Source organism: Neoarius graeffei, chromosome 9 (assembly GCF_027579695.1).
Source record: "Neoarius graeffei isolate fNeoGra1 chromosome 9, fNeoGra1.pri, whole genome shotgun sequence".
Taxonomy (NCBI): Eukaryota; Metazoa; Chordata; class Actinopteri; order Siluriformes; family Ariidae; genus Neoarius; species Neoarius graeffei.
The window spans coordinates 19,761,233-19,785,020 of record NC_083577.1 but is presented as its reverse complement, the minus strand read 5'-3'; the positions used below and the strand labels follow the sequence as shown (position 1 = coordinate 19,785,020).

Here is a 23,788-nt window from a genome sequence, read left to right as displayed (position 1 = left end):
TAAGAAGATCAAAAAAAACACAGTACAAAGGAAACTGGAGATAAACATAACAGCACAAAGACTCCGTGACAAGAGGACTGAACTCAGGGGTATAAATAGACAAACTAATTAAGGACACAGGTGAAGATAATTAGGCAATTAACACAAACACAAAACACAGGAACAGTGGCGGCCTCTAGAGGCCAAAATAAACACGACATGAAAAGGAAATAACAGCGGCCTCTAGAGGCCAAAACAGTCCTAGTCCTAACAACTTCTATTTCTGTGCACAGTTATTTTTTCCCTCCAGGATGAATAAATTTTATAACACCAGACAGGCTCCATTAACATAAAGATCCATAAAGTTGAAGGATATTCATATCTCTGAAACATGTAAATGATTAGCAGTAGTAAAGAAAGCAACTAGTAAATAAGTTGTCTTGTGAGTAAAATGTGGTCATGAATTCCAGTACTTCTTCAAAAAAGTGTGGATAGAGTGGAGAAGAGATACTCAGAGATACTCAAACATCTGTTTCTGTTTACCTAGGCTATTTTGCTTTCCTCTTAAATTTTCCAAGTTTTTTTGACCATCTGGCTGAGGCTATGGAAAAAAAAACATCTCATGGCATTATTTTTACTGCCCAAAGGATTATTTAACCAGCATACATAGTGCTATGCATTATATAGTGCATCAGAAAGCCAAATATTATCTACCTTCTAACAACTAAATTAAAACAGATGTGGATGTTTTAGTTTAACACAGCTCCATCTTGCAAAAAATAAATAAATAACAATGCAGGCACAAATATAAGCCATTTTTATTAATTTCACACAAAACATTGCACTAACTGTTGCAAGAAAAGAGTTTTGGACAATAAGTGCATAGCGAGCATTTTCTCTTCAGCATTTATCTCACCCTGCTCTGCACTGCTTCTTGCTGCACACAGAAACAGGCTTTCTTTTACAGGACCACGCTTACTTTTTCCCCAGTTTTAAGACTTGCAGTGAACAATAATTTATTATAACAAAACATAAGAGTTTCATATAGACACTTACATGCAGTGTGAAATAAGAAAACCAAGTGTTGTCTTTATGAATGCAAATGAACATACACTGTTTAAAAATAATTAGAAAAAATAAACTTATACATGTACTGTATGCATAAAATTTACCAAACACTCATTTAAATAACCAGTGAACCATGCTTTATTTGCCAGATGCTATAATTTTTTACTTACCCTGAGTGATAAATGGTGTATTCTGCAGAGGATTTTCAAAACCTGCAATTCACTCTAATATATTATCTTCCTACTATGTCCCATCAGTGAGTTCATTAACTCCAAGTCAGTGATAATTAGGCTGGGTCCTAAGGAGTTACTGAGAGACACCAGTGCATGGCACAGTGTTACTCATCAGGACACCGTTCTGTTCTCCAAAAGAGAAGTGGCACAGAATCCAACCCTGAGACAGGACACATTCACATAAAACTTGGAAAATTGCCATAGAATTCTTCTGCACCTCCCACTTTCTCTGGAGGGAAAGAGAAGGAAACAAATTCAAAGAGAAAAAAAAACATAGGGAAAACTTACAAATGAGAAACAGACATTCTCAGCTATATGAGGAGCATTATATCACAGCCAAAATCATCCCTCAACTTCTTCTAGAACCCTTTTTTTTTTCTAGATGATGATAATTCTATTTGGGGTTATCTTTACAACCTAGGTATCTGAACAGCATATTTAAAGAATCATTCAATAAGAATGTGTAATACGAAACAGCATTCCAAGTAGTGTTCGCGAACCAGACACAGCCTCAGTGTTTAAGTCTAGGCTGAAACTTGTTTAGTGAAGCCTTTTGTTAATGGCTTTTTATTAGGTAAAAGAGTAGATCTGGAGGGTCCTTGGGCATAGTGCTATGGTAAACTGGGATGTTTGGAAGCGATCCCCCCCAACACACACACACTGAGGTTTGTTGATGGTGGAATGGCTGGGTGTTTTATGTCCCAGGACTCCCTCATGTCAGAGTTACCTTCTAGGTCTCCCTTTTAGTAGTGCTGTCATAGTCAGCCTTGCCAGAGTCCCTGCTTGCACTCAGCACACCATGTACACTGTTCTTAATCATTAGGTGGCAACAGGCATACCAAACAATCTACCTAACAATTTCTCTCTCTCATATACAGTGTATATATATATATATATATATATATATATATATATATATATATATATATATATATATAGTGGTGCTTGAAAGTTTGTGAACCCTTTAGAATTTTCTATATTTCTGCATAAATATGACCTAAAAGAACATCAGATTTTCACACAAGTCATAAAAGTAGATAAAGAGAACCCAGTTAAACAAATGAGACAAAATATTATACTTGGTCATTTATTTATTGAGGAAAATGATCCAGTATTACATATCTGTGAGTGGCAAAAGTATGTGAACCTTTGCTTTCAGCATCTGGTGTGACCCCCTTGTGCAGCAATAACTGCAACTGAACGTTTTCGGTAACTGTTGATCAGTTCTGCACACTGGCTTGGAGGAATTCTAGCCAATTCCTCCATAGAGAACAGCTTCAACTCTGGGATGTTGGGGGGTTTCCTCACATGAACTGCTCACTTTGGTCCTTCCACGACATTTCAATTGGATTAAGGTCAGGACTTTGACTTGGCCATTCCAAAACATTAACCCCTTGGCTGCCACCCATAATTAATTGTAATGTGCCAGGCATATAGGACAAAAATAGGTCAAAATTAGGATAATCATTCTCTAACTTGTTCAGAACTTTATATTTTTAATATTTGTATAGAAAAATCACAAAAACACTGTTGTAGAGTAAAAATAACTTTAGTAATCAAAAACAACTTCAAAAACATCCAAAAAAGAAACAAGACAAAAGGTCTTGTCAATGAGAACCTGTCCATAAACATGAACTACAAGTACTTGAAAACACATTGTTCACCAAGTAACTGGGTACCATGTTATGATGATCTTTGGTATGACCCGACCATGAAGAAAACTCACGAGCTCCCAATTGAGAGGTAGACATGCTAACCACTAGGCCAACTCACGGTAATGTGCTGCTGTGAAGTAAAAGTAATGTACCATGTAAGGTACATAAAAGGAGGTGTTTATGACGAGTAGCATACATCTTAAGGCACAGTGGTAAAAGATTTCATGACATAGTGACTTGTCCAAGGGCATTGAAAGGGTTAACTTTATTCTTCTTTGACCATTCTTTGGTAGAATGATGTGTGCTTAGGGTCATTGTCTTGCTGCATGACCCACCTTCTCTTGAGATTCAGTTCATGGACAGATGTCCTGACATTTTCCTTTAGAATTCACTGGTATTATTCAGAATTCATTGTTCCATCAATGATGACAAGCTGTACTGGCCCAGATGCAGCAAAACAGGCCCAAACCATGATACTACCACCACCGTGTTTCACAGATGGGATAAGGTTCTTATGCTGGAATGCAGTGATTTCCTTTCTCCAAACATAACACTTCTCATTTAAACCAAAAAGTTCTATTTTGGTCTCATCCGTCCACAAAACATTTTTCCAATAATCTTCTGGCTTGTCCACATGATCTTTAGCAAACTACAGATGAGCAGCAATGTTCTCTTTGGAGAGCAGTGGCTTTCTCCTTGCAAACCTGCCATGCACACCATTGTTGTTCAGTGTTCTCCTGATGGTGGACTCATGAACATTAGCCAATGTGAGAGAGGCTTTCAGTTGCTTAGAAGTTACCCTGGGATCCTTTGTGACCTCGCTGACTATTACACGCCTTGCTCTTGGAGTGATTTTTGTTGGTCGACCACTCCTGGGGAGGGTAATGATGGTCTTGAATTTCCTCCATTTGTACACAATCTGTCTGACTGTGGATTGGTGGAGTCCAAACTCTTTAGGGATGGTTTTGTAACCTTTTCCAGCCTGATGAGCATCAACAGCACTTTTTCTGGGGTCCTCAGAAATCTCCTTTGTTCATGCCATGATACACTTCCACAAACATGTGTTGTGAAGATCAAACTTTGATAGATCCCTGTTCTTTAAATAAAACAGGGTACCCACTCACAACTGATTGTCATCCCATTGATTGAAAACACCTGACTCTAACTTCACCTTCAAATTAACTGCTAATCCTACAGGTTCACATACTTTTGCCACTCACCGATATGTAATATTGGATCATTTTCCTCAATAAATAAATGACCAAGTATAATATTTTTGTCTCATTTGTTTAACTGGGTTCTCTTTATCTACTTTTAGAACTTGTGTGAAAATCTGATGATGTTTTAGGTCATATTTATGCAGAAATATAGAAATTTCTAAAGGGTTCACAAACTTTCAAGCATCATGAGGGCTAGTCAAAATTATGTTAACACTAATGGATTATTTCTCCTGTCAAAGTCAGGTACTTTTCTCATGTTTATCTTGGCTTTAAATGGTACTGTTGCTCGCTGGTTTTTCTGTGTTGAACACAATGGCGAACAGGTTGAGACCGTCCTGTAAATCATCTTGCACATATTATGTATGTTTTGTGAATAAATGGTTTCTACCATTTAAGTGTTAACATAATTTTGAGTAACCCTGTATATATAACAGTTTTGTTATGATGGCTAAATCTTGCACTCAAGTCTCCATCAGTGAACAGATAATAACTTCAACAAAACAGACATCATGTTAAAACTATAATGAGTATCCTGGTTACACATTGTACTTTTTGACCATATAGGACACAGTTATACAAGCTTCTCTTCTTTGGCTGTCTGATCTCGTAAGACCATCATGTTGGGTGCACCATGAGCCTTCACCATTCAGTCCATGGACGTACCCACCACCGCCTCTGCTGCCTAGCATTCTGACATCGGTGTTCCTGTATTAGCAAAGCCAATATCGCATTGTGCTGCTCCTCAGCTTCTATCATCTGCCTATAAGGGTCCAACTCAGTCATTGCAGTGGTATGGCAACAGCCATCTTCTTCCCTTTTACAATGCTACACGCTACATGATTGGTTCCTTGGTTCCTCCCCCAACATACCCAGAGTCTTGCCCCTTGTGTTGCATGCTGGTCGCATGCATTGCGTGCATGCCACACATAGGGGTAGAAAGTGAGATGTACTTCTGTCTTGGGGGCCACACAAATAGCAAGTGTGGAGTACTTGTGTAGTACTTCTGAGGCACATCACTCATACAATGACTGTGCATCACTCGTGCATCTTCCTGTCATTGCAAAGCCCCTACTAGCCGTGCTGCTGACTTGGTTTAGGCGTACAAAAGGAGTATGGATCCCGTATGTAGCGTATGCGTTCTTGATTTTTCGCAAGACCTGTCACGCAAGTCTCAAGCACGGTTTTGCCAAATTTTTTACCGTAGACTCCCCGTAGTAGCACATGTGGCAGGTTGTGAGTGTGGTCTTACATCTCTTTTGCACACATCTCTGAATCTCAGTGCTGGGCGGCCAACTCGCCTGGCACCAGTGGCCAGCTGACCATACAGGATATCTTTTGGCAGTCCTCCATACGTTGGACATGTCCAAGCCACCAGAGGCATCTTTGGCTGAGCAGAGAGTACATGCTTGGGATTTTGGCATGTTTCAAGATGTCACTATACAGTATGTGGTCCTACCAGCTAATGCCAAGAATGCATCTGAGTCATCGCATGTAGAAGGTGTTGAGTTGTCGTTCTTGGCACTTGTATGTAGTCCAGGTCTTGCTTCCGTACAGTAGGATGCTGAGGACACAGGCCTGATAGACTTGGACCTTGGTGTGCTCTGTCAGAGATGGGTTCTCCTATACCCTTGTAGTCAATTTTGCTATGGTGGTGTTTGACATCCCTAGCCATCTGTCAAACTTGGTATCAAGTGATAGGGTATTGTTGACTGTAGACCCCAGGTAAGTGAATTTATCCACCACTTCCAGGGTGATGTTGTTCATCCTGATGGAGGAAATTGTACTTGCACCTTGTACACAGACACAAGTCTTCTTTAGGCTGGCAGTAACTCCAAACTAGGTACATGCATCTGCAAAGTGGTCACTCAGTCTCTGGGGGGCCTCCTCTGTGTGGGCTGCTAGTGCAGCATCATCTGCAAAGAGCAACTCCCTGAGGAGTACTGTCCTCACTTTCATCTTAGAGCACAGTTGAGCCAGGTTGTATAGTTTGTTGTCTGACCTTGTGTGCAGGTAAACTCCATTGGTGGATATGTCAAAGGCATACAGCAGGAGCAAGGAAAAGAAGATTCCAAACAGAGTAGGTGCCAGAACACATCCCTGTTTCACTCCACTGTTGATGGGGAAGGAGTCTGATGTTGATCCGTCAAAGAGGACTGTATCTTTCATGCCCAGGTGAAAGGAAACCAGCATGCTGCAAAGTCTTGGGGGGCATCCAATCTTCCTGAGGAGTTTGAAAAGTCCTTCTCTGCTGACCATGTCAAAGGCTTTTGTGAGATCAATAAATGTTAGGAAGAGTGGCTTGCCTTGCTCGCTGCACTTCTCTTGTAGTTGACGTAAGGTAAAAATCATGTCTGTAGTTGATCTACCTGACCTGAAGCCACATTTTGATTCTGGATAGACATGGTTTGCAAGCTGCTGGAGCCTGCTGAGGAGTATCTGGGCAAAGACTTTGCCAACAATGCTGAGAAGAGATATCCCCCTGTAGTTGTTGCAGTCGCTGTGATTGCCCTTGTTCTTGTAGATTGTTACGATGGTGGCATCACGCATGTCTTGAGGGACTGCACCTTCTTTCCAGCAGAGGCAGAGAAGTTCATACAGTGGTTGTAACAGAGCCGGTTTTCTGCACTTGATGGCTTCTGGTGGGATGCTGTTGTTGTCAGGTGCTTTGCCAGAAGGGAGAGTGTCGATGGCTTTGCTAAGTTCTTCCAAGGAGGGAGCTTCATCAAACTCTTCCATGATGGGCAGGTCCTTTATGTTGTTGAGGGCAGTGTCAGAGATGGATCTTTCTTGGGAGTAGAGTTCAGAGTAATGTTCTACCCATTGGGCAATCTGTTGTTTCCTGTCAGTGATCTTTGCTCCTGTCTGGGATTTCAGGGGAGCAACCCCTTTCATAATGCGACCAAGAGCCTTTTTGATGCCATCATACATGCCTCGGAAGTCTCCAGATTCGGCACTATGTTTGATTCCTGTGCAGAGTTGTTGCCAATAATCATTAGCACACTGTCTGGCAGTACATTGCATAGTCCTCTGAGGATTTCTGAGAGTAGCCAGTGTCTGTGCATTTGGGCAGCTCTTGTATGCTGAGAAGGCTTTATATTTGGCTTCAATTACTGGTTCCATCCTGGGGAGATGTGCGTTGAACCAGTCGTGACTAGGCAGTTTCTTTTTGCCAAATGTAGTCATGGCTGTGTTGTAGATAGCATTCTTCATGGCTATCCACTTTGCTGTGGCATTGTAGTCTGGCAGGTCATAAAGAGCCTGGTCCAGTTTGGATACATATTCTTCCACCTTGAGGGGAACTGAAGTCTGTGCAGTTTTGATACAGGGGCATCCTTTTGGTTTGAAGCAGTGTGTCCTGTGAAGCTGTAGTTGCACTTTGCTGCAGACAAGGGCATAGTCAGTGTCACAGTCTGCACTGTGGTAGCTCCTAGTGATGAGGACACTGTTAAGGGCAGAGTGCCTAGTGATGATCATTTTAAGTTGGTGCCAGTGATGGGATCTTGGATGCTTCCAAGACACTTTGCGTTGTGGTTTACACTGAAAGGAGTTTGTGATGCAAAGGTTATGGTAGATGCACAGTTCCAACAGTCTCTGTCCATTTTCATTCATCTTTCTGGTGCCATGGAGGCCTAAGCATGTAGGCCATGACTCATGATCTGCACTGACTCTTGCATTAAAGTCTCCTAGGATGAAGAGGTCCTCATCTTTTGAGCAACCCCTAATCAGTTCATCAAGCTGACCACAGAACTGGTTTTTAGTGTCCTCTGAGGAGTTGAGGGTGGGAGCATAGATACTGAGGACATTGACAGAGCCGGTTTCAGTGCTGAGGTGCATGGACAGAAGACATTTGGTACCCCCAGTGGGGGGTTCTGTGGTATCCAGGAGGGTGTTATGGCTGGCAAACCTGACTCCATGCTGGCTGGGTTCCTCAGGTTCTTTGCCCTTCCAAAAGAAAGTGGAGTTATCCTCCCTTAGGGAGCCAAAAAAAAGCAAGTCTGGTCTCTTGAAGTGCAGCAATAATAACATTCAGTCTAGTGAGCTCTCTGTCAATGATGGCAGTTTTCCTATTGTCGTCCACTTGTTGAAGGTCATCAAAAAGGCCTGTGCACATGGTGTGCATGTTCCAGCTAGCTAGTTGGAGGGCTGGAGTCCTCTTTGCTTTCAAATTTCTGTGTCTGTCAGGTGCAGTGTATCCGCCCACTTGTTGTGCATGGCAGTGCACTATGCTCCGGCACCCTCTGGAGCAGTAGGTATTGGCAGGCCGACACCTTACTAGATGGGGGCTGCCTGGCTTAAGGTGGGTGGTAGTCAGCCAGTGGGGTGCGATGACCCATCCCACCATCGAAGCTGACCCGTGGCACCCGTAACCTACACCAATTGGGATGGGCTTATCACCCATAGTCTGCCAGCTCCCATGTTGTGTCCTCACTCTGGAAAGCGAGGCTGGAGTTTCGTCTCTGGGGCACAAAGCCTGGGCAAGAGTTGGTGTAAGTATGGAAGTCCTGGGTTGCCCAATCGTCAGGACCTCCCTCTCGGCCTTGCTGGTGGCGATCCAAAGGAGTGCAGAGCATGACATTTGGCACCAGTTTGGCTGCAGGTTTGATTTTGGGGTTTTCCTTCCCCTAGATGGATTGCCTTCCCAGGCTGATGAGCCCCATCAACCCATGCTATTTACCCATGGCTGGGGGTCTGGTTCATGGGTATTCGGGCATGTCCACACACCGGTGGGCCATGTATGCTGCATGTCTGGGGGCCAGACCTCCTCCGAGCTCCCTGCAGTTTAGCCTGGGGCCTTGTGGTGCCCAGTTTCCATCTGTAGCCACAAGGATGCACTGCATAGGACTTGCTGTGGAGAGGCTATATACTGGCAGGAGAGAATTACCCACTCGACTCTCTTTTCACGGTGCTGCAAGACAGCACTGCTAGCCAGCGGTGAGGGCTGAAAGCGAGAGGTGACAAGCACGTAGACGCCTCGCCTGCACACTAGGCACAACACACAGCCAATTACAGAGCAATATATATAATCACGCTTTCAATTATCACCCAAATGAGGATCGGTTCCCTTTTGAGTCTGGTTCCTCTCAAAATTTATTCCTCATCTTCTCAGGTAGTTTTTCCTTGCCACCATTGCCTCAGGCTTGCTTATTAGGGATAAAATCATATGTCTAAAATCTATATTTTTATGTAAATCTGCTTTGTGACACTGCCTATTGATAAAAGTGCTTTATAAATAAAATTGACTTGAATTCAACATTACCAAACTATACCTCTAACCATTTGTACCGGTAAGTCATGTTAATTTTAATACAATGTTGAGAAAGTTGTGTTAAATAAAAGCCTGTAAAGTCAAGTCATTTTTTGTATACCACTTTTAACAAGACATTTTTGCAAAGCAACTTCACAGAAAAATATAGATTTTAAACATATGAATTAATAAATTTATCCCAAATGAGCAAGCCTGAGATGACTAAAGCAATGTGCAACATGACCAACAGTAGTGTTGTAGTACTTGAGATTGGTCTTGTTTTGGGTCCAGTCTTGAGACCACTGATGAAGCATTTCAGGTGTTATTTTCTCCCATTCTTTTTGCAAATAGGTCTTAAGGTGTGCAACAGTACGAGGTTGTTGGTTTCATATTTTTCATTTCAAAATTCACCAAACATTCTGTATTGGTGACAGAGAGGACAGGCACCCTCTTCTTCCACAGTAATATCTTTGTTATGTGTGCAGAATATGATTTTGCTTTGTCTTGTTGGAATATCCACAATATCCATAAAAGCACACAGCATCGATTTCATCCAAAAAAGCCTGGAATACTGACTTGTCTGATGACAATACACATTTCCACTGTCTGATGGTCTATCCAAGATGCCTCTGAGCCCAGAGAAGTTGAGGGTGCTTCAGGATACAGTTAACATAAGGCAACCTTTTTGCACAATAATATTTTAACTGGCATTTGCAGGTGTAACTCCATATGGTAGTTTTTGACAAAGGTTTGACAAAGTAATCCCAAGCCCATATGGATATATCAGCTATAGATGAATGACAGTTCTTGACACAGTGCTGTCTGAGGGATCAGAGATCATGGGTGTTCAGCTTAGGCTTGCACTCTTGCCCTTTATGTACAGAAATTCCTCCAGATTCATTAAATTGTTTAATTATATTATACAATGTAGAGGGTAACTGTGGCAGTGGGGGCATGGTTGAGCATCAGCTGTGAACAGCGAGGAGTCAGGTTGAACCAGTAGGTAATGTGTGACAAAGTGCACCTGTGTCTAATTACTGGCTGTCTATTAATCTGTGTCGCTGTGTGTCTTGCAGACAGCCAGGAATGAAAGAGAGAAAGAGAGAGAGAGAGAGAGAGAGCTGTGAGACCCCATCATGCGTGTGTGTGTAATGTGTCTACAAAGTACTAAAAGTCACTGAAAAATGATAATAAAGTGCAGCATAGCTTGAATTACAGTGCCTGATTCCAGTTCCTCATTGACCACTCCCACAAAGCTGTTACACTGGTGCCGACACCCAGGATTTTGAGGAACAAATGCTGCCATGGATTCCACACCAGTCTGGGAGCTCCTCCAGACCCTCACAGTGAGCCTCCAACACCAGCACCAAGAGCTGCTCACCCTATCAACCAAGCAAGTGCAGAGCTTCCTGGTCCTGCTCAAAGCCCAAGCAAAGGACTGGCAGGAGATGCTCAGCTTGGTCCAGTCAGTGGGTACTCCAGCGGTCGCTCCTGTGTGGGCTATACTGAAGTGGGCTATACTGCAATGAGCTAGCCCCAGCCTGGAAGAGCATTGCCAGCAGTTCCGTGTGCTAACCTACAGTAAAATTGGCCAGTCATTTGCATTTGCGCAGCACCTCCGAGACACCTGCCAACAGTAGTTACAGGCAGACAAGTGCAGCATGGAGGATATTATCGACTGCATGATGCTGGAACAGTTTGTTGCCCAACTGCTGAGTGAGACATCAATGTGGGTCCAGTGTCACTGAGCGGTGTCACTGGAGGAGGAGGTCTGGCTGGCAGAGGACCACCTGATGGTGTTTCTGGGAGCAGATGCTCCCACAGCTTCTTCTCTGCTCTCTCTCACTTTCATTTTCTCTTCCTCCCTCTTCTCCTCTCTCTCCTCGCCCTCCCCTACACCAGCCCTGCAGAAATGGGGGCCAATTCCTCCAAAACCCACTCCCCACAATTATGTCTGTCTTCATGCCTCTTCTCTTCCTTCTCCTTCTGTGTTTGTGCTGCCATTAACCCCTCTGTCTCTCCACAGATTAACTCATCCATACCCACAAGAACCAGAAATGAGCCCAGGCAAGTCTGTCAGTGTGCAGGGAAAGCAGGGAATCAGCACTTCTGCAAGGAGGCAGAGCTAATGATTCGCATCCGTGATGCACTACAGGCTTCCCCTGATTGAGCCGGAGCATACAGGATAGTTGAGAGTATTCAAGGGGGAAAACATCAGGCTTTGGTGGATTCTGGTTGTAATCAGACCTCCATGCACCAAAGCCTGATTCAGTGTGGGGCACTGGGAAATGCATGATTGGTGAAAGTCAAGTGTGTGCATAGGGACATTCAGAAATGCCCACTAATTCTCATCACCATTAACTTCTGGGGAGAAAAAGCATTGTGTGGAGGCAGTGGTTAGTCCGAGCCTCATCCACCCCCTGTTCCTGGGAACAGACTGGCCAGGGTTTAAAACATAAATGAAATAGTTAGTAGTGGGTGGGTCCTGCAGTAGCACATCACAGGGGAATCCTGCTGCAACATTAGCTGGGGAGGCAATCCCAGGGCCATCTGCATCAGCTTCGCATCATGATGACACAAAGAGGGGGGAGAGCTCTCCTCCCTCTCTGGGGAATCCCTTAGGGGATTTCCCATTGGAGCAGGTCAAGTCAAGTCAAGTTTATTTGTATAGCGCTTTTAACAATAAACATTGTCACAAAGCAGCTTTACAGAATTTGAACGACTTAAAACATGAGCTAATTTTATCTCTAATCTATCCCCAATGAGCAAGCCTGTGGCAATGGTGGCAAGGAAAAACTCCCTCAGATGACATGAGGAAGAAACCTCAAGAGGAACCAGACTCAAAAGGGAACCCATCCTCATTTGGGCAACAACAGACAGCATGACTATAATATTAACAGTTTTAACATGAAGTCAGTTTTGTTGATGTTATAAACTCTTCATTGATGGAAACTTGAGTGCAAAACTGTTCATGACAACTGCAGTCCTAAAGTTAGCAAGTCAACTGTAGTCCTCAGCCATAAAAGCATTGCTGTAAGAGTCCAGAGCATCCTCCAAGTGTGACTTTCAACTGTCCTCATGGGGCCATCCTCCACAGGAGTGATGCAATGAGACTCCAACCAGACACAGGGCACCAGGATGGATCAAGCAGGTCCAAGGAGCAGAAGAGGTCAGCATCTCAATCCCAGGACCAACATGTAACTCAAAGGGACAGATTTGGGGGGGAGGGGGAGAGAGGGAGAGGGAGAGAAAACACAGGTTGTTAGGTATGCCCAATGTCACCTGAATAAGTAGGAACAGTATACATATTGCACTGAGTACAAGCAGGGACTCCGGCAACTAACTATGACAGCATAACTAAAAGAGGAGAGCCAGAAGGTAACACAGGCATGAGGGAGCCCCAGGACAAAAAGCAGCCAGCCACTACACCGTCAACAAACTCGAGTGAGCAAGCAAGTGGGGACTGACAGTATCCATACATCCCAGTTTACCAAAACACTCTACAGTATGTCTGAGGACCCTCCAGATCTACACCTTTACCTCATAAACACCATTAACAAAATGCTTGACTAAACAGATATGTTTTCAGCCTAGACTTATACACTGAGACTGTGTCTGATTCCCGAACACTACTTGGAAGGCTGTTCCATAACTGTGGGGCTTTGTAAGAAAAGGCTCTACCCCCTGATGTAGCCTTCACTACACGAGGTACCAGCAGATAGCCTTCACCTTTTGATCTACGTAGGCATGGCGGGTCATAGAGGACCAGACGTTCACTCAGGTACTGTGGTGCGAGACCATTCAGTGCTTTAAAGGTCAATAGTAGTACTTTATAATCAATATAAAATTTGATTGGGAGCCAGTGCAGTGTGGATAAGACAGGGGTGATGTGGTCATATTTTCTAGGTCTAGTAAGGACTCTTGCTGCTGCATTTTGAACTAACTGGAGCTTGCTTATGCACTTATTGGAACATCCAGACAGAAAGGCATTACAATAATCCAACCTGGAGGTAAAGAAAGCATAAACTAGTTTTTCCGCATCACATAGTGACATTAAATTTCTTATCTTAGCAATATTTCTGAGATGAAAGAAAGCTATCCGGGTAATATCAATGTGAGTTTCGAATGAAAGACTGGGGCCAATAAACACTCTGAGGTCTTTTACTGCTGCACGTGAAGAAACAGAAAGGCCATCCAGAGTTACTGTGTAATCAGAAAACTTACTTCTAACTGCATGTGGTCCTAGTACAAGTACTTCAGTTTTGTCAGAGTTAAGCAGAAGGAAATTAATAAGCATCCAGTGTCTAATGTCCTTTACACATTCCTCAATTCTATTAAGCTGGTGTATCTCATCAGGTTTTGCAGAAACATACAACTCTGTGTCATCAGCATAACAGTGGAAACTAATACAATGTTTACGAATAACATCACCCAGAGGTAACATACGGTATCTAAAGAAAAAAGCAGTGGACCCAAGACAGAACCTTATGGAACACCAAAATTTACCTCAGTATGTCTAGAAATATCACCATTTATATCAACATGCTGATAGTGATCAGTTAAATAAGAGCTGAGCCAGGAGAGGGCCGTTCCCTTAACTCCCACAACATTTTCTAGTCTATCCAGAAGAATGGAATGGTCAATGGTATCAAATGCTGCACTAAGGTCAAGCAATACAAGCAGCAAGACACAGCCCTGATCAGATACCAAGAGTAGGTCGTTTACTACTTTAACCAAAGCTGTCTCTGTGCTATGATTAGGTCTAAATCCTGACTGATACATTTTATGGATGTTATTTCTATGTAAATATGAGCATAACTGTTGTGCCACAGCTTTTTCAAGGATCTTGGAGATAAAGGGGAGGTTTGATATTGGCCGATAATTGGACAGCTGACAGGGATCAAGGTCAGGTTTTTTAATCGGGGTTTGATAACTGCTAGTTTAAAGAATTTGGGTACATAGCCAATCCTAAGAGAAGAATTTATTATTTTTAGAAGCGGTTCAATTACTTCAGGTATTATCTGTTTGAATAGACATGTAGGTAAGGGATCTAGTACGCAAGTTGAGGCTTTTGATGCCAAGATTAACGCAAGTAATTCAGTATATTTTAGGGAAGTAAAACATTCTAATTGATGATCTGATACAGTTATATTGTTAACTACAGGGTCCCTTACATTGTCTGACCTTAAATTGGTAGTTTGATTTTTTTTGTCGGATATTCTCTATTTTATCATTAAAAAAATTCATGAAATCGTTGCTACTACATACTACAAGTATGCATGTGTCTATAGTGGACTTATCCCTGGTTAATTTTGCTACAGTATTAAATAGGAACCTAGGATTATTTTTGTTATCTTCTATTAAGGAGGAGAGATATGTTGATCTCGCAGCACTAAGAGCTTTTCTATACTTCAGGAAGCTCTCCTTCCACACTAATTTGAACACTACAAATTTTGTTTGACGCTATTTATGTTCCAATTTTTGAGTGGTCTGTTTTAATGTGTGAGTGTCATCATTATACCAGAGTGCTAATTTTTTGTCTCTGACCATTTTCCTTTTAAGAGGAGCTACGTTGTCTAAAGTATGGTGGAATGTTGACTCTAAGCATTCCATTGCCTGATCAAGTTCTGCAGGGGCTGACAGTGACCCAATCAAAGTTGATATCTCTGGGAGACCATTTATAAAGCTCTGTGCAGTAGTTGACGTGAATGTACGTTTAATACAGTAGCGTGGTGAGGTGCATATATTATTATTCAGACATAGTTTGAATGAGATGAGATAATGATCTGAGATAACTTCAGACTGTGGAAGTATGACTATATTTTCTACATTTAACACGAATGTTAGTATTAGATCGAGGGTGTGACCACCATTATGGGTCGGCCCTATGACATTCTGATTAATCCCTACTGAATCTAAAATGGACACAAACGCTATTTTTAAAGGGTCTTCTGGGTTATCGAAGTGAATATTAAAATCTCAGACAACTAAAGCTTTGTCTAAGGAAATAACCAGATCTGAGATAAAATCTGCAAATTCAGAAAGAAACTCAGAATATGGCCCCGGGGGCCTGTAAATAATAAGTAATGGAATTAACTGGGTAGACTTACTTTTCGAGGCTACATACATTATATGAGTATGAAGAACTTCAAATGTATTAAATTTATAACCAGGTTTTTGTGTTACACCTAGATAATCATTACAAATAACTGCAATGCCTCCTCCTCTGCCAGTTAGACGAGGCTGGTGTATATAACTGTATCCAGGAGGACTTGCTTCATTTAATGCTATATATTCATTTGGCTTAATCCATGTTTCAGTTAAACAAAGTACATTAAACTCCTGATCAGTAATGAGTTCATTAACCATTAGCGCTTTAGATGTAAGAGATCTAATATTTACTAGCCCCACCTTTAGATCAAAGGTGCTGGCAGCAGCTGTACAGTCAGTATGATCTAATTTTATATTGATTAGGTTACTGGAACAAACTCTCTGAATATTTCTACCTTTTTGTTGAGCTCGGGGAACACAGTCTCGATGTAGTGGACCATGAGTGACGACTCTGTGCAGCTAGCAGACAGTCAGTTTAGCCTGTTCGTCTGCTCCCTCGCCTTGGCTCTGGATTGTCATAAATTAACTAGGCCTGTTCTGAGACTATGACCTATGCTGCAGGAAATGAGAGCAGCACCTTCCCGAATGGGATGGATACTGTCCCACCCTAACAGGCCAGCAGTGCCCTCAAAATTAGCCCAATTATCTATAAAGCCCACACTGTTTTCAGAGCACCACCTGGACAGCCAGCAGTTCAGCGACCATAACCTGATGTAAGCTATATCGCCATGCCGCATTGGGATGGGGCAAGAGCATACTAAAGCATCGGACATCGCCTTCGCTAATTTAAACACCTCTACGAAGTTACTCTTAGTAACCTCAGATTGAGGAAGGCATACGCCATTAGCTCCTGCATGGATAACTATCTTTGAGAACCTGTGCTTGCCTAGGACCCTAAGATTACCTGCTATGTCTGGCATCCTGGCTCCCGGTATACACCTGACTAAAGCTGCTGGTGCCCCTAAAGGCTGAGCTAATTTCACGTGCCATATGATAGAGTCCCCTATAACCAGAGCTCTTTCAGGTTTCTCAGCGGGTGCATCACTAAGGAGAGCAAACCTGTTCGACACGTGATGCGGAGAGGAGTGGTGCTCCCATGGGCGAGCCTCAGACGACATGAGGAAGAAACCTCGAGAGGAACCAGACTCAAAAGGGAACCCATCCTCATTTGGGCAACAACAGACAACATGACTATAACATTAACAGTTTTAACATGAAGTCAGTTTTGTTGATGTTATAACTCTTCATTAATGGAAACTTGAGTACAAAACTGTCCATGATAACTGCAGTCCTAAAGTTAGCAAGTCAACTGTAGTCCTCAGCCATAAAAGCATTACTGTAAGAGTCCAGAGCATCCTCCAGGTGTAACCCTCAACTGTCCTCATGGGGCCGTCCTTCACAGGAGCAATGCGATAAAACTCCGACCAGACACAGGGCACCAGGATGGATCAAGCAGGTCCGAGGGGCAGAAGAGGCCAGCATCTCAATCCCACGACCAACATGTAACTCAGAGGGACAGATTGGGGGGGGGGGAGAGAGAGAAAGAAAACACACGTTGTTAGGTATGCCCTAAAAATGACAAGTATTAAGTCTGTGTGGTAGGCTCACAGAGACGAGAGTCTTGACATCAGGCATAATACACAACAATGGCATGTTAATATGGTTAAAAAATATCATGACCTGCTCTGGCTGGATGCTTGATTGGGTGATGGGAGCACACTCCTCAGCAATGATGAGATGCAGATGGGACCCTTAGGGCTGGCCAAGACAATTCAGTTACATTTCACTGGGTCTGGGACATGCGACAGAATGTCTGACGGCCGATTCCCTGCAGGCTACGATAGCCAGTCGAGGTCTCCACCCTCTCCACCAAAAGATTTCCTGTTGACTCCATGTAACTCAGAGGGACAGATTTGGGGTGGGGGGAGGGAAAGAAAATGCAGGTTGTTAGGTATGCCCAATGTCACCTGAATAAGTAGGAACAGTATACATATTGCACCGAGTACAAGCAGGGACTCCAGCAACTAACTATGACAGCATAACTAAAAGGAGAGAGCCAGAAGGTAACACAGGCATGAGGGAGCCCCAGGACAAAAAGCAGCCAGCCACTACACCGTCAACAAACTCGAGTGAGCAAGCGAGTGGGGACTGACAGCATCCATACATCCCAGTTTACCAAAACACTCTATGTCTGAGGACCCTCTAGATCTACACCTTTACCTCATAAACACCATTAACAAAAGGCTTGACTAAACAGATATGTTTCAGCCTGGACTTAAATGCTGAGACTGTGTCTGATTCCCGAACATTACTTGGAAGGCTGTTCCATAACTGTGGGGCTTTGTAAGAAAAGGCTCTGCCCCCTGATGTAGCCTTCACTATACGAGGTACCAGCAGATAGCCTGCACCTTTTGATCTAAGTAGGCGTGGCAGGTCATAGAGGAGCAGAAGTTCACTCAGGTACTGTGGTGCGAGACCATTTAGTGCTTTAAAGGTCAATAGTAGTATTTTATAATCAATACAAAATTTGATTGGGAGCCAGTGCAGTGTGGATAAGACAGGGGTGATGTGATATAACAAAGAGAATGATCTGAGATAACTTCAGACTGTGGAAGTATGACTATATTGTCTACGTTTAATCTGAATGTTAGTATTAGATCAAGGGTGTGACCACCATTATGGGTCAGTCCTATGACATTCTGATTAATCCCTACTGAATCTAAGATGGACACAAATGCTATTTTTAAAGGGTCTTCTGGGTTATCGAAGTGAATATTAAAATATCCGACAACTAAAGCTTTGTCTAAGGAAATAACCAGATCTGAGATAAAATCTGCAAATTCAGAAAGAAACTCAGAATATGGCCCCGGGGGCCTGTAAATAATAAGCAATGGAATTAACTGGGTAGACTTATTTTTCGAGGCTACATACATTATATGAGTATGAAGAACTTCAAATGTATTAAATTTATAACCAGGTTTTTGTGTTACACCTAGATAATCGTTATAAATAACCACAATGCCTCCTCCTCTGCCAGTTAGACGAGGCTGGTGTATATAACTGTATCCAGGAGGACTCACTTCATTTAATGCTATATATTCATTTGGCTTAATCCATGTTTCAGTTAAACAAAGTACATTAAACTCCTGATCAGTAATGAGTTCATTAACCATTAGCGCTTTAGATGTAAGAAATCTAATATTTAATAGCCCCACTTTTAGATCAAAGGTGCTGGCAGCAGCTGTACAATCAGTATGATCTAATTTTATATTGATTAGGTTACTGGAACAAACTCTCTGAAAATTTCTACCTTTTTGTTGAGCTCGGGGAACAGACACAGTCTCGATGTAGTGGACCCTGAGTGATGACTCTGTGCAGCTAGCAGATAGTCAGTTTAGCCTGTTCGGCTGCTCCCTGGCCTTGGCTCTGGATTGTCAGAAATTAACTAGGCCTGTTCTGAGACTATGACCTATGCTGCAGGAAATGAGAGCAGCACCTTCCCGAGTGGGATGGATACCGTCCCGCCCTAACAGGCCAGCAGTGCCCTCAAAATTAGCCCAATTATCTATAAAGCCCACACTGTTTTCAGAGCACCACCTGGACAGCCAGCAGTTCAGCGACCATAACCTGCTGTAAGCTACATCCCCACACCGCACTTGATTGGTCAGACAATTAAGAAAGAGGAAAAAACTACTGATTTCTTGTAAAGTTATATAAATGAAATGACCTCATGGCTGTGAATGGAAACGTGATGTTAGATAAAAAAAATGTACTTTGACAGAGGGCCATTCTGTCACACTCTCCCCCCTTTAGAAAAACAACCCTTGGTTGTATCAAAAAGGTTATTCAAATACCAGGAAGTCTTCATCATCAGACTCTTCTTCAAAGAGGTCCAGAAGTTTTTTATGCGCATGAGCATCAAGTTCCCCCACTGTGGGATAGCAAGGTTTAAGATTGACAACATTAATGTTGCACAGGTCTTCTTTATTATCCTCCCGAACTACAAGATAGTTCACAGGACCAAGTTGCTGGAGGACCCTGTAACAGTTCCTGATGTGGGTGGAGCACAGAAGCATGGCAGGCGAGAGTTGATGTTTACACATACACTTTATTGAGCTCTTCAGCTTTCTTTCTTTCTTTCTTTCTTTCTTTCTTTCTTTCTTTCTTTCTTTCTTTCTCTCACTCACTCACTCACTGACTCACTCACTCACTCACTCACACATGCATTGTGGTTGGGGAGAGAGGGCTTTTCTCTGCTCTCTCTCTCTTCTTTTATTCTCCACCCCTGTAACAAACAAACAAACACACACAGACACACATTAATTGACAGCAGGTGGAATGACTTAGCCACTTACCTTCCCCGACCCCACCCTCCATTCACAGATTGCTGCTTGGCCACGCCCCCGCTGCCACAGACCCGATACGGACCCTTCCACTTTGGGGCAAGTTTGGCAACAAAGTGTTTGGATGCACTGGACTGAGGATGATTACGAACCCAAACACGGTCCTTACACTTATACACAACATCCCTGCGATGCTTGTTGTAGTTCTGTAGTTGTTGTTTTTTAGCAAATATGCTATTTTCACGGGCCTTTGCTTTCAATCAACTGTCCCATCTCATAAGGTGGAGAGTCAGGGGTGAGATCAATCCATTGTCGGGCTTTATCCAAAGGACTTTTTAGTTTTTGACCCAACTGCAGTTCAGCTGGGGAAAGACCAGTTGTCTCATGGACTGCGGAGTTTAAGGCAAAACGAAACTCCAGCAGATATTTGTCCCAATGTGGGTGATTCTCAGTGATGAAAGATGATGTCATGGTTTTGAGATTCCTGTTGACTCTTTCCATCATGTTTGTTTGTGGATGATAAGTGGTAGTGGTTTGTGGTTGTACAGTCCATTTCTCGCAGAGTTCCTGGAAGATAGTTGAGACAAACTGAGAACCTCTGTCTGACAAAACATAGTCCGGGACACCCCACCGAGTGATTATTTCACAGTGGAAGACTTTGGCAGTGGCAAAGCGAAGAGGAAACATTTCCACCCAGCGAGTGAAATAGTCGACGAAGACTAATGGATGTTCATTTCTGTTTGAGCTATGTGGTAACGGACCCATCAGATCAACGCCAATCATCTGATTTGGACATTTCACTGAGGTCTACTGCATGAGTCCAGCCGGCTTTCGTGTGTCGCTCTTACAGACCTGACAGGTGGTACAATTTCTGACAAACTCTTTAACATCAGTCCACATCCTAGGCCAGAAGGCAACTTCTTGAAGACGCTTATAGGTTTTGAAAACCTCCTGGTGGCCAGCCATGGGATGATCATGGTAAGCATGCAAGAGTGGAGGTGTTAGCATGGACGGAATGTAGAGATGATAATGGACCTGCCCATCTGCTGGGTGAGTCTTCCGATACACTTTGTGTTCTAAGAGAGCAAAGTTTTCCTGTGTGATGGGGTGTGAAGCAATCAAAGCTTTGTGTATCTTTTGAATTTCTGGGTGCTTCTTTTGCTCTTTCCAGATGGTGTCAATGGACAGCGGAAACTCAGAGTCACTGACACCATAGGACAAGATGCAGTCAACACCACAGAAAATTCTAGACAGCATGTCAGGGGCAGCGTTGAGTTTACCCTTGCGGTATTCCACGATGAAATCAAACTTTTGTAAGCAAAGTGCCCACCTGATTAGACATGATGTGGTCTTAGTGGAGCTGATGACCCACTGTAAGGCAGCATGATCAGTAACCACGGTGAACATCTTCGGCTCAAGATGGTGTTGGCACTTCTCAAGTGCCGAGATCATGGCTAAACACTCTCGCCCAGTGGTTGAGTAGTTTCTCTTGGCTTTATTGAAGGTCCGGCTGGCATAGGCGATGACTTCCTCATGTTCAGATGGTTTCAGCTGTGCCAGCACAGCACCCAGACCAACTTTGCTGGCATCTGTGTAGACAGTGAATGGAAGTGACAAGTTAGAGTGACCAAGAATAGGAGACAAGGTGAGATGCTTCTTCAATGTCTCAAAAACAGTTTGGCACTGGTCACTCCAGACAAACTTGTGTCCATTCCATGTCAAAGAATTGATCGGCTTTGCAAGCTGTGAGAAACCAGGAATGGAGCAATGATACCAGCTTGCAAGCCCTAAAAAATGCTGGACTTCCTTCAAATTGGTGGGGACTGGATAATCTTGGTTGTCAGCAATTTTTTCAGGGTCAGCTGTAATTCCTTGTGCAGAGATGACATGTCCTAAATATTTAATCTGGTGGAGGCAAAACTTGCATTTTTTTTCAGGTTCAAAGTTAGCCCTGCTGCACTGAGTTTGTCAAGGACAGTTTTGAGGTCAGAGAGATGTTGTTGAACTGTATGAGAATATATGATTATGTCATCAAGATAAACCATACAGTTTTTGCCACAAAGTTCACCCAGAACACGCTCCATCAAACGTTGGAAAGAGGCTGGGGCATTCTTTAGCCCAAAAGGCATTACGGTAAACTGAAAAAGACCAGTAGGTGTTATGAATGCTGTTTTAGCTTTGCTGTTCTCATCCATGGTTACCTGCCAGTATCCACCATTCAGGTCCAGTGTGAAGATGGCAGCTCCAGCAAGCAATTCCAAAAGCTCTGAAATGTTGGGCAGTGGATAAGCATCAGTCTCAGTTACTGCGTTCAGCCTTCTGTAGTCCACACAGAAGCGGTATCCTCCACCTTTTTTGGGAATGAGAACTACAGGTGATGCCCATCCCAAGAATGAGGGTTCCACAATGCCATCGGATAGCATGTCACTCAGTTGCTGCTCCACAATAGATTGCTTCAATGCAGACATCTGATAAGCTTTCTGCTTAATTGGCATTTGGGAGGTGGTATAGATGTAATGTTGCAAGACATTGTTTTTTCCTGGTTTCCCAGTGCAAAGTTCTGGATACTCCTCCAAGACTTGGCCTAACAAGACTTTTTCTTCCTCCTGCAGATCACTGTTCTGTACTGCAAAATGAATATAATCTGCATGCATCAACTTTGAAGGAGAGGGCATGAAAGATGGAGGCATAGAAGAAAAAAAAGACCAAGGCCTGATTTCTGTGATGCAGTTGGTGCTACTGGTTTTCCAGCAGAGGATGTACCTGATGGTAGTACATGACCGAGGAACCCCATGTCACTTGGCTGGAATGGGTATAAAGTGGATTTAGACTTGAAGCTGTACTGTAAGTCTGCAGCATTCACCTGAAGGCCACTGAGAAAGAGAAAATCTAGGCCTAGCACTACAGCATAGGCTAAGGCCTTGGAAGTCAGCACAGCCACTGGCAGTGAAAAGGTATGTTCATGGAGACACAATTGTAACTCCACCAAGCCTAACGGCATTTCCGTCTCACCATTGGCAAGGTAGAGTGGGTTTTAACTCTTCATTGGGTTGTTTGATGTCATCCCAGACACTTTCCTGAATGAGTGTGTATGTGGCTCCAGTGTCAATGATGGCTTTTCCCAACCAGGAGCGAATGGAAAGTGGAACAATCAGCTGCTTTATGAAAACAAGATATGGAGGGCCAACATCTTTAATAGGTCTGGCATTCTTCCTATTTCTCACATTTCCTGTACTGGAAAGAGTGGAGTATGTGTTTTAACCGCTTTGACTCCCAGACTTCTGAGGGTGGGAGGTCTGCTGGGCATGTTTGAAAGAAGGATGCCTTGCAGTTTGAGATGGTTTCTCAGTCTGAGACCGATACTGAGGCCAAGCACCAGGAGCACGGTGTCCGTTGCATCTCCAATAGGTGACAGTAACCTTTCAGATGGCCTATTGGGCACCTTGGGCATCACATTAGGTTGGCGAGATGACAAATGCTTCTTTTCATAGTTCTTCTGCTGCTCCAGGTCCTTCTCCAGTTGGTGACCTAACCTCACAAGTTCATCCACTGAAGAGACACATCCTCTGAGCTGACTAGTGAGGTGAGGCTTCGCATTCTTTAAGATCATTTTCACAATATCACAATCTGACATCTCAGGTCTCCATTTTGTGCAGAGCACTCGATAGGAAAACACAAAGTCTCTGATTGGCTCCGAGTCTCCCTGTCGTCTCTTGCGCACATGGTCAGCAAGCTCTTCTTTGTAATCCTCTGACAATTATGCGCTCAGAAAAGAGGTCTGGAATTCATCCCAAGAATTGACAGTTGCACAGACTATCTCCCACCAGTCACGAGCAGTGCCATGGACCACTAGCTAGGATGCACTAGCAGTGCCATGGACCAGTAGCTAGGATGTCAGCATCACCCAAAGGTTGAATGGCTAGGAAGTCTTGTC

At 43.3% G+C, this 23,788-nt stretch overlaps 1 protein-coding gene across 1 annotated transcript in view; it reads right to left on the bottom strand.

Moving 5' to 3' along the window:
* LOC132892109 (collagen alpha-3(VI) chain) overlaps positions 1 to 1,417 on the bottom strand; it is a 43,836-nt gene extending 42,419 nt beyond the window's left edge. Inside the window, exon 1 of the mRNA XM_060930508.1 lies at positions 1,218 to 1,417. The gene's annotated coding sequence lies outside the window, so the exon portion shown is untranslated. The remainder of the gene's footprint in view (positions 1 to 1,217) is intronic.
* Positions 1,418 to 23,788: the final 22,371 nt, after the last annotated feature.